The 11,794-nt window shown below is 38.4% G+C and overlaps 1 protein-coding gene across 3 annotated transcripts in view; it reads right to left on the bottom strand.

Moving 5' to 3' along the window:
- The window catches only part of CTNNA2 (catenin alpha 2), a 1,370,089-nt gene that overhangs the window by 990,279 nt on the left and 368,016 nt on the right, over window positions 1–11,794 (bottom strand). The gene's annotated exons all lie outside the window — the stretch shown is intronic.

Genomic DNA, 11,794 nt, shown 5'->3' with positions numbered 1-11,794 from the left:
CTGAGATGCTTACACATTCACTGACTCCGCTTGCCTCCTGCAGTCGGCATCATTGCCTCTGTTTTGTGAGATGGAGAAGGACTTTGTGGATTGGTTCTGGACATATGGGTTAAGGGATTAATGTTGGACTTGTGGGCTTGGGCATCACTGGGTTGGGATGTTTTTGATGCGCACTTAACCTTTATCTAAAACTCTCTCTTATACATGAGTTTTTGTGGATTTGTTTCTCTAAAGTACCTCGACTAACACACTATCTATCTATCTATCTATCTATCTATCTATCTATCTATCTATCTATCATTTGTCTATCTATCATCTATCAATCTATCTATCTCTTTTCCTCTCTGTCTCTCTGTCTCTCTCTCTCTCTCTTTCCACACACACACACACACACACACACACACAAAGAGACTTAAAAAAACTTATGAAAAACGAAATCAAAAGACTAAAAGATAATGAAAGTTTTTCACAGGCTTAATATATATATATAACAGAGAGAGATATTTGTTTTTACTAGTTCTGCTGCTTTAGAGAACTCCACCTAAGAATGAGCCCACGGCTATTTATGAATGAGCTTGGCTACTAGCAAAGCTCCCTTGCTTTGCTATAATCACCTCCTAAGCCTCTTCCCAAGACTGTGGAAGTATGTTATTGTTAGTGATATTGATTTGTTGGACTTGTTGTAACCTGATGTACAACAGAATGAGGCAGTGCTGGATCCTGCGCCATCACTGCTGTGTCGGAGGCTACTGTAGGCCCTGTGTTAATTCCGCTCTCGGAGGGTAGAACTATAGAAGAGACTAAATCCTAAGATAAAACAAGCATGTGTCCTCCGGCTTTATAACTTGATTCTGACCCAATTTACCTTGTTTTCTTTGTATCCAGATAATTTTATTGAATCAAGTTTTATGGGCATGCATTTATTCTTAATCCCAAACTGTATTTTCCATTACATATTCTTTCCCTTATCGAATGCTCAATCCTGCTTCTCACCTTCTTTCTCTGTGTCTTTCTCACCTTCTCTTTTCCATTTCATTAAGGTAACGACTTCTCTAGGTGCTCAAGTTAGATAATTGAGTGTCTTCATTGATTTTCCAGTTCTCATAGCTGGCATACATCACGATTTTGAACCATCTTATCTATCTCTCAGACCATTAAAAGAATATCCTAATTGTTGCTCTACCATTTCCCCTTCGATCCACTTTCCAAAGTGTATACATTAAAAGTATCTCATCAATTTAAAATCCTGTAATAGCTTTCATTGAACATGGATTGAACTCTTATCATGCTTACTGCATGATTTATTTTTCTATGAGACTCTTCTTGATCAGAAGTCTTTTGCCTCTTAAAAATCTCTTTTATCTGATTGTGAGGATTGACTCTTACTTTTTCCCCCCTCACCATTAAGGAGGTTTACTAGGTAAGGTTACAGGTCATCAAAGTCAGGATCCGTAAACAGTAAGGATACAGTCATTAGTTCACAGCAGCATCTCTTCTTTGCCAGCAGCCAAGTCTCTCTCTGATCTTCAACCTCTCAGCCATGTGCTCCCAGGGCCTCTGCTCCCTTGGGGCAGGGTGCCCACCCACTGCTCTGCCTCAGAAGTCTCTGTACTGTTGCTCTGTTGCATCTCTGCTGTCTCTGTCTCAGCCTGCAACTTCTGGTCTCATCCTAGCTCTGGTGCTTTGTCCCCTGGCACCCATGCAGCAGGTTGTGGTGCTTCTGGTCTCAGTCTCCACCAGGTTACACAGAGAGATTAATGATTAAAACACAGAGCCAACTTGTCCCTGACCCACTGCCCCAGAGCAGTTCTCTCCTGTTATGCACAATAGTAGGAGTTTATTCATTTTGTTTACCTAAGACACGACCTTATTTTTGTATTTATTTATTATCTATCTCTGATATCTACTCCCATAAAGGGTTACAGTCTCAGAAACCCATGGACAGTTCGACCCTGTCCTATAGTGTTGCTAAGAGTCAGGAAGGACTCCATGAGTATATGAATGAGTACCTCTACTTAGTGGGCTCCAAGTACCTCTACTTAGAAGGACTCCAGTGAGTATATGAATGAGTACCTCTACTTAGTGGGCTCCAGCTCCTGCAGAGAAGGAGCTATTTCTGCTATGCCCAGCCCCCCCCCCCAAAAAAAATTTTTGATGTGTAGTAGGCACTTAATAAATAACTATTATTTAGCAATGGATAATTCATATAAATTTGATTGGATGGCATTTAATAATAATACCAACATATTGTTGTCAGGTGCCATCGATGTGGTTTTGACCCCAGGCACAACAAATGAAACACTGCAGGGTCCTGTGCCATTCTAATAGGCAGGAATTGTTCTAAATATTCTATGTGTATTAACTCATTGCAGAGACAAGTCCTATTTTTTTGCCCATTTGTAGCTATCTATGGCATAAAGCTGACAAGCAGTACATTGACTCTTCCGATCTAAGCCTTCTAGCTTCACAAGCCATGCTCACAACTACCTTGGTATTCCACCCATTAAAACATAGAAGTGAGGAAAGTCAAGAAATGCAAAGGCAACAAAGCCTAACTAATATGGCAGATAACAAATATACAGGATTAACAAAGGTCAAGGAAGTCAAAGCATATTTAATGTAAAAACCTTAGCAAACCCAAACCCAAATATAAAAACCCAAATCTATTGCCAATATGTGGATGCTGATTCACAGTAACCGTGTAGGACTGGGTCAAATTGTCCCATAGGGATTGCAAGGCTGCAAATCTTTAAGGGAGAAGACTGCTAGGTCGTCCTCAAATGGAACAGCTGATGGGTCTTACTGACGAGCCACACAGCACTTCACCCCTGTGCCACCAGGGCTCCTTGACCAAACACAGTTTCCAATTAATGATGATTTAAGGGGCACATCTGGGTTATGATCCAACATAGTCATGCTTCCTAAGGATAACTGTATACCCATGGTAGCAATGAAATATAGAATGTGGGTCCATCTTTCTTGGCTCTATGGAATCCTGACACTTAAAAATAGATATTTGATAATCAGAATGGCTTTCCCTTTGACATAAATTCAAAAGGCAAAGTAAGTAGTTTGACCATAGTATGCTACATTTTGAAAAATCAGGGTTATTCATCCGAGTAGAATTTTCAGACCAGTGAACATTAGAACAAGGAAGGTTCTTTCAAGGGCCTGCTTCTGGAAAGGCAATCTGGAAAATAAGACATAGCCCTTACTATTCTCAAACCAATATGGTATCCTAAACACGAGTGGTAATACTTTTGAAAATCATCCTAACACTCAAAAGAAGCCTGTGTACACTTTCGTTTACTGGCACATGCAGTTACTGTTATTCCAACCATGGTGACCCATGCTTGAGGCATGAGAGCCACAGAATAAATTGGAAAGGAAGAAAGTTGGACGGTGTTTGGCCTCTGGGTAATTCAGAGAAACCATATCTGGCAGAAGCAAGTTGTGCAAACAACATTTATCAGCAGCAAAATCGGCTCCAGGGGCGATTTGAGATCGAGACCATTACTTGGTCTCTTGGATGTTCCAGAATTGAAGCCGGACAGATTGCCTGAAGAGATAAAGACCAGACTCTGTCTCCTTTCATTTCTCCCTGTATGCTTTTCAAGTTCTCTCCCTACTTTTCCCTCTTCTGAAAGTGATTTCTGTCTTCTTTCCTAAGTAGACACAACACTCTAGATTCAACATTATTTTGCTTTCTTATATGTAATCCTCAGGGTTAGACAAACTTCTTTACTCTCTCAAAGTAAATTAAATATAACACCCAGTAGTCAGATTGTTTCCTATACGGAGCATTTGGTGGTGGTAGAAGACCAGTTGGGAAAGGGGATTTGACATGATAAACAAACTCATTTCCTAAATAATTTAAATAAAGGATCATATCATTCCCAAACTTGCTAGTACTGTGAGGTAAGCTTTGGATGCTAACTCCCAGGCAGATGTTCAAACCCACCAGCTGCTTCAGGGGTGAAAGATGAAGCTATCTGATCCCAAACGATTTATAGTGCTAGAAAGCCAGTCACTACGAGTTGGAATTGACTCAGTGGCAGTAGGTTTGGGGGATAGGACAGTGCTACAGGCACCCAACTGTGGGGACTATCAGAAACTCTGGATGACTTTGAGAAGAGTGGGAACGCTGCGCCAGTTCATTGTGTTCATTCGGAACTTGTCCTGGAGCAAGAGGCAGATGTAAGAACAGACAAAGGGAACACGGCATGGCTTAAAATCAGAAGAGGTGTACATCGGGGTTGTGTCTTCTCACCTGACTTTTCAATCTATGTGCTGAACAAATCATCATAGAAACCTGGTTATAAGAAGAGTGCAGCATGAGGATGGGAGGAAGACTTATTAACAACCGAAGATGATTCAACCTTGCTTCCTGAAAGTGAGGAGGAATTGAAACACTTGCTGATGAAGATCAAGGATTGTAGCCTTCTGTATAGATTATAACTCAATGTAAAGAAGACCCAAATCCTCACAACTGAACCAATAGACAAGATCATGATAAATGGAGAAAAGGTTGAAGCTGTCAAGTATTTTGTCTTCACTAGTATCCATAATCATTGTTCATGGAAGCGGCAGTCAAGAGATCCAAAGATGTATCGCATTAGGTAAATCAGTTGCACAGATCTCTTTCAAAGAGCAAGGCTTTCACTTTGAGATGGCTAAGGTGCACCCGACCCAAGCCAGGGTATTTTCAGTTGTCTCAAGCATATGTGACAATTGGAAATTGAATAAGGAAGACTGTAGAGGAATTGAAGCATTTGAACTGTGGTTCTGGAGAATAGTGAAAGTACTATGGATAGTCAAAAGGAAAAACCCATTTGTCTTGGAAGAAGTAAGGCCAGAGTGCTCCTTAAGAGGCCAGGATGCCAGGACTTTGTCTTACATACTGTGGACATATTGTCAGGAGAGATCAGTCCTTGGAGAACGATATCCTGATTGGCAAAGTGGAGAGGTGGAGAAAAAGAAGAAGACCTTACGTGCGATGGATGACACAGTGGCGGCATCGATGGCCTCAGTCATGGGAACAATTATGAGAGTGTCACAGGACCATGCAGTGGTTTGTTCTGTTTTAGACAGGGTCTCTATGGGTCAGAGCCTACTCAATGGCACCTGGCAACAACATCCTACAGTGACACTATTTCAAATTTTAATTTTCTTATCATTTTAAGACATTAACTTGTAGTCAAATGATGAAGTTATATATATTTTTGATTCAATCATGTAATGAAGCTTAAATTCTAAGCACTATGGTATGCAAAACATTATGAAAGCTTGTGACAGCCCCAAATCCATTTGCAGAGTCCCCCTAGATATTAAGCCTCCATTGAACACTTTGTGATCATTAACCAAAGATGTAGATAATCGTGCCCTCAAGCAGAATGCCTTGGTTAGTGGATTCCTCCACCCCTCTCCCTCTAGCTCAGGGTTTACCTAGCTATGTACTCAGTGGTCATCAACATAATATGGATAGTACAGAGGGTCCCATAGTCAGGAGTCATGCCCGATCAATTTGGTCCTGACTGCCTTGGTCAGAAGGCCCTTCAATCTAATGATGTGCATATCCCAACCATGGTCCCTCCCTGCTTCTGCAGCTCCCCCGTAACTGTGATGTGTTGATCTGCCACTAGTCAGGCTTTTGTGACAATTTCCTGCGCTTCCCCATCCCGTTATTCTTGAGTCGCAAGGGTGAACCCTTGGAGGACATTTCTACCTCGCGCTGGTCTCCCTCATCCTCATCCAGATTAGGTATCTGTATCTTTCTGTTGTCTTTGTCTCGTTTAAGACTTAAGAAATGTTCTCTTAAAATTATATTTGAAATGGGGATCACTTTTGTACCCTAAAACCATATGCATTTCACATACTAGCAGGGTAACCTATAGTGAACAGGTCAACAAAAGCCCTGGATTAATAGAGTAGGAGAAAAACTTGCAATCTCCTTCTAAAAATTACTCATGGAAATTTAAGGTTTACCAAAAAAATGTCATATATAGTGCCGGCAGATGAGCCCCATCGGTTGGAAGGCATTCAAAAGACACAGTGTCTGCAAGAGGAGAGAAGCATGTCAGTGACTGTGAAGAACGCACAGGACTGTGCCATGTACTTCATGCTGCTGTGCGTTTGTTCTTAGAGAAGCCCGCTCAGACTCGGCAGGAGCGAACCAAAATAACACGGGCCGTTTAGAAAACAAGAGGTGAACTTCGAAGCTTCTATCAATGCCTGTCTGACAAGTTAAGAGATATACTGATATTCAATGGAGATGAGTATATACACATCTATATACATACACACACACACACATATATATATAGAATGTTACAATTTAAAAATGAAATATCATTAATTAATCATAGATTTTATAGCTGCTTACTGATTAGATCTTATGAGTTCTACTGTGTTCTCATCCCTCATCATAGATTTTATTGATGCTTACTGATTAGATCTTAGGAGTTCTACTGTGTTCTAGTCCTTTACCAATAAATTGTAGAAGAAAGACAGATATGACATAGGATCCTAACATCTTTTGGAGAAATCACATCATCACGTGGTCACCACAGACGTTACAATGGAAATCAAGAAAAATTGCTGTTCGCTATCCTTCATACTACTAAACACAAATTCAATTTAAGTAACAAATAAAGATGGTTATGGAGTGACACCGTGCTACACTGTTAAGAGTTTTAAAGTAAACACAAGTGCTCAGACTTTCACACAGAGAGAATGGACTCCCTCAGGCTTAATTCTCCCTAAACAAAGAAGTTTGAATGAATAAAAAGTATAAAAACTAACAGTTGAACAAAAGTGTCATCACAAAGTGTAGTGAGCGCATTCACAAGAATTGCTTAAGCAGCAGAGGAGAGATATTTTGAGCTAACATTAGGTTTCAAAACATGAATTTTCTTTTGATTAATCACTGACTCAAAGAAAGAGACAGTAGAATCAAATATCAACACCCAGGCTGCCGACAAAATAATTCTCATTCGTTTCACTGTAAGCTTCAGAAATAAAACTACCAGAGAGTTGATTTTGAAATGTAGCACCTGAGCTGTTATAATAACAAAATCATCGTGTTCTTTTATGTGGAGTAAATTGTAACTGAAATGATTAATGGAAAAATAAAGAATGCATTCTACTCCTAAGATTGAGTTAACCATCGCTGTACTTTAAGGCTTGGGTTTCTGAGATACGTACTCGGCAGAAACACAGCATCTAATTTCAGAGTTTATCAGACTCACTCGCCAAGGTAATAGAGCCACAAAATAAATACCAATTAGGAAACACCCCAACCAGGATCAAATTCCATAATTACTATGTGGGACACATTCTTTGAATTCTGAAGTGTCAATTATATCTGTTACTTATGTTAAAACTAAATTAATTATTCATTTTTTCTAGGACGCCTACATACATTTCTTTCTTGCTCAGCACTTCATATGGAATATAGATTCCATCTTCAATTTGCTTTTTTATTTTATTTCATATATTTCTTTTGTCCAAACCAATTTTATTACTCATAATAATTTTCCCTTCTCTGTGATAGGGTTTGGCATCCAAAAACATCTAATTAAAGCATAAGAAGTTAATGAATGAATGAATGAGTGAGTAAATGAATGAATGGACAAATGCACAAATCAATTTATCTTGCAGGACAAACAATAGCTCACAATAAGGACATTTTGTTTTTGTTTGGTTTGATTGATTTTCTAATTGTTAGACTCATTCACTCACTCAAAACTATCAAGATGACTCTGATTCATAGCAACCCTATAGGACACGGTAGACGGGGCAGAACTACATGTGTGAGTTTCCAAGACTGTAACTCTTTAGGGGCATAGAAAGTCTGATTTTTCTCCCTTGGAATGGCTGGTAGTTTTGAGCTGCTGACCTTGAGGTTAGTAGCACAACCTATAACCACTAAGCCACCTAAGCAAAATATTGGTGCATCCTTATAATTTTTGTCACCAGTTTTTATATCACTACTATAAAGTTTATTTTGCTCATGTCATCATAGTTTCATGAAAATCTAGGGACCTTAACCCCTTCCTTTTATGTAAGCAATAACTGTTATTTGTTGAGTACATATACACACATACACGATATTAGGAGTAAGCACATCACACTGATCCATGGAAAGCCAGGTCTGGAGGATTCTTTATTTCTTCATATAGTATGAGTAATTTAAAAGATATTCCAAAAAAGAAGATTTTTCTCATGTGTGACATATTCAGCTTCCATTTTTAATGTAGAACTTCCGTGCTTGTTACAGTTAGAATGTTTCCTGGGAATTGCACATCCCCATTTGAATATAAACCTAACTTTGAGTATTGGAAAGTGAATTAGGATAAAAATTCTAAACATGTTGACAACACAAAACATGTATGCAATAAAAGTATGAACCTACATCTCAGAGAATTCCTTAACATAGATATTTACAATCAATAAAGAAAATGAATAAAACATTCTAGCCTCAAAGTAATAATAATTTATAAAAAACCCTAGACCTAATAATATAAAAAACAATAGCTGACCATGGAAATGTTTGTAATTTTAATCATTTTCCAGTATAATAAACTTCCAGTATAATTTTGGAAATGTATTACCTTCCATTTAAAGATTCCATTTGAAGACATCAATAAAACCTGTCATTATATCAGATATTTTCAAACCATATTTATCTGTTCCTTGGTTTCATGCCAACCCATAAGAGACTATTGCCAGGTAAGGCAAGCTCTCCCTGCTCATTCTTTCACCTTTTATGTGCCAGTCATTAACTAAGAATGCCCTTGAGAATGGAGTACCCTGGGTGGTATAGATGTTCAGTTGTTAATCTGAAAGTTTGGGAGTTTGAACCTACCAGAAGAGCCTCAGAAGAAAGTCCTGGTAATCTACTTTCAAAAGTCAGTAAATGAAAACTAAATATGGCACAATTCTACTCTGGCACACCTGGGCTGCCGCAAGTCAGAGTTGACTCAATGGCTACTGGTACCAGTGAAAATACACAAACCAAAATGCATGTAATTTTCTATAACTTAAAAAAGTTTATTGATTGATGGAAGAGAAAAAAAGGAAATCAACAACCACATGAGATTGTATATATTAGTATGAAAGGGGTTCAAAGGACATAAGCCATGAAACACAACAAGAGGAGCTCTCTGGAAAGGAAATTGTAGACAGGGGAAAAATATACTTATTTTTCACAAAGTAGTCCTTTGTATACTGAGTTTGCTGTATAAACCTCTCATTGCACTTTAAATACAAATCAGCATCAAACTGTAAAAAGAACCTAATTAAAAACTTAATAGCAAACAAATGTTATGTAACAGTCACAAAGGAGTTCATGGGAAACAAAGTAAGTAAAATCTCAAGATTGTAGGATCAGGGGTCCTGGAATCCTCCCGAAGATTACCCAACTAAATAGCCATTTAGATGGAGTTCACACTATCAAGAAAGGCAACCTAATTTTTCTTTTCCAAATCAATCCTCAGTAATACTATGCGATGGAAAATAAATAATATGAAAATGAACACAAAATGAAGTTCTTAACTAAATCTATTGTATTTTGCTGTCGTTCTAGAATTGTGTGCATTACTTTTAAGTTAAAGGACACTCAGAAAAACAAACTCTACAGAGTTCAAAGCCATGTAAATAACCTTGGGGATAATGAGGCTTAGAGCAAATTAAAAAGTGAAGTAAAATATGAGAATAAATTTAAGTTTAGCAGAGCAACATGGCATTCTTCAAAACCTATCTTCAAATAGCCCCACTGTGTGGGGGCTACTGATACTGATGATGTAATGTGATTGTGAGGGAATGAACCTCCATTAAATGTTTTGTCCTCCTTCTTGAACATTCCATAGCAATTTGCTTTTAGCAATCTTCTGGCACTATAATTCTGTTATTTATTCAAGTTATCAGTCTTTTTGTCCTCTACACAACCTCAAATCTCAGCTAAATCAAATGCATATTGTGTTAGTCTGGGTTGACTAGAGAAACAAATCCAGAGGCACTCATATGTGTGTAAGAGAGAACCTTATGTCAAAGAGCAGTTGTATATTGAGAAAACATCCCAGTCCAGTCCAGATCAAGTCCATAAGTCTGATAATAGCCCATGTGTCTGATACCAGTCTAAAAGTTCCTCTTCAGACTCATGCAACACATGCATTGATTCTGAGTGCAAGAAGATCACAGGCCAGTTGGTGGAAAGTCTTGTAGATCCAGTGGCAGTAGAAGCATCTTAGCGCTAGTGTGGGTCTACATGAGACTCCTCTAGCTCCAATGCTCTGGCTGCATTAGTATAGCTCCATCTGGCTTGTCAACAGCAATGTCTCACAGGGAGAGACTCTGTGTGTCCCAGTTCCAGCGAGCTATTTATCTCCATAGTGCCTCACAATGAGGTCATCAAGCTGCGACCTGATTGACAGGCTAAACTCAACCCCTTCCCAAGTTGACAGGAGATTATGTAACTACCACACAAGTTGACTATGAAGCAGGTGTCTTATTCATCCTGTTCTTCACTGTGGTGACGCATAAGAGATCTCATAAGAATTCATGATTATGAGTTATCTGTTGCAATAAGTGTGGTCACCATGATCAGTAGAGATAAACAATCATACAAAGAACACAGATGGAGCATTTGATACAACACTTCTATCTGTGCAGTTAGAGAATTATCAATAGGATGGTGCACCACAGGAGTCCCTCCAGACACCAGGCTGGAAAGGCAGACAAGAACTCTAGCATAGTCAATGCTGAAGCACTGAGAGGTTTTAAGCAGGAGCTTAACAACATTTACTCACTGGTATAACTCAACAAGACTACTGCCTGGCTGACAGAAAGAATAGCATCTGAGGTCTTACAGACTTGTCTTGAAAACAGTAGCCATCTAATTGAGGCAACAACTAAGTCCACATGGAAGAAGCACACCAACTTGTGGTCCAAGGATTGTAAATAATATAATCCACATCTCAAGGAGGCAATTGTATTAGAGTTTGGATTGTGAACACCTCGTTTGCAGAAGGCTATGGATGACAGTGAAAACCCAAAATTCATTTGTAGGGTCCGCACATGTATTAAGCCTTCAGTGAATACCCTCCATTCCTAGTTGAGGGATGTGAATAGCCCTGTTATCAGACAGAAAGAATTGTAAAGTTGATTATGGTAGATGGAGTTAGGTCAAAATGTAATATCTTATCATTTGATCTCCATTTTAAAGCCTGTTTCAGTTAAAAAAAAAAAAGAAAGTGAAAGGAAAATGCTTGTGGATTAAGCCCCTGGTGAATCCCCTCTGACCATGGATAGCTTTGCTAACATGCAGAATGTATTGGAAAGTGAATTGCAGTTAAGTTACAGTTAAGTTACAGTTTAGTGCCTTATTATTTGATCTCCATTATTAATAATTTATATTTGTTATAGTTTTTAATATTATCTGCTGTCCTTTCAATTGAGGGTTTTTTTCTATTTTAGTTTGTTATTCTTGTTTTTTGTTGTTATGTATTTATTTAGTATATGAAATCCAGAATATGTAAACATATAGAGACAGTTAACTGGATTAATGGTTCCTTAGGGGTATGGCAGAGGAGGTTGGAGGAAAATGGAGAGCTAATAATGATGAGTATTAGAATGAAGAAATTGTTCTAAAACTGATTGTGGTGATGACTGTACAATTGAATCTTCTTGATGTGATTGAACTATTGAATTATATGCTATGTGAATTATATGCCAATAACAAGTAGAAAAATACAATAAGGTTAGGCAAGAATAAAAATTACTCCCTTCATATCAT

Source organism: Echinops telfairi, unplaced genomic scaffold (assembly GCF_000313985.2).
Source record: "Echinops telfairi isolate 266 unplaced genomic scaffold, ASM31398v2 ScPeMD7_7467;HRSCAF=8505_1, whole genome shotgun sequence".
Classification (NCBI taxonomy): Eukaryota; Metazoa; Chordata; class Mammalia; order Afrosoricida; family Tenrecidae; genus Echinops; species Echinops telfairi.
The sequence above is the reverse complement of the archived record's forward strand: the minus strand, read 5'-3'. Positions and strand labels throughout refer to the sequence as shown.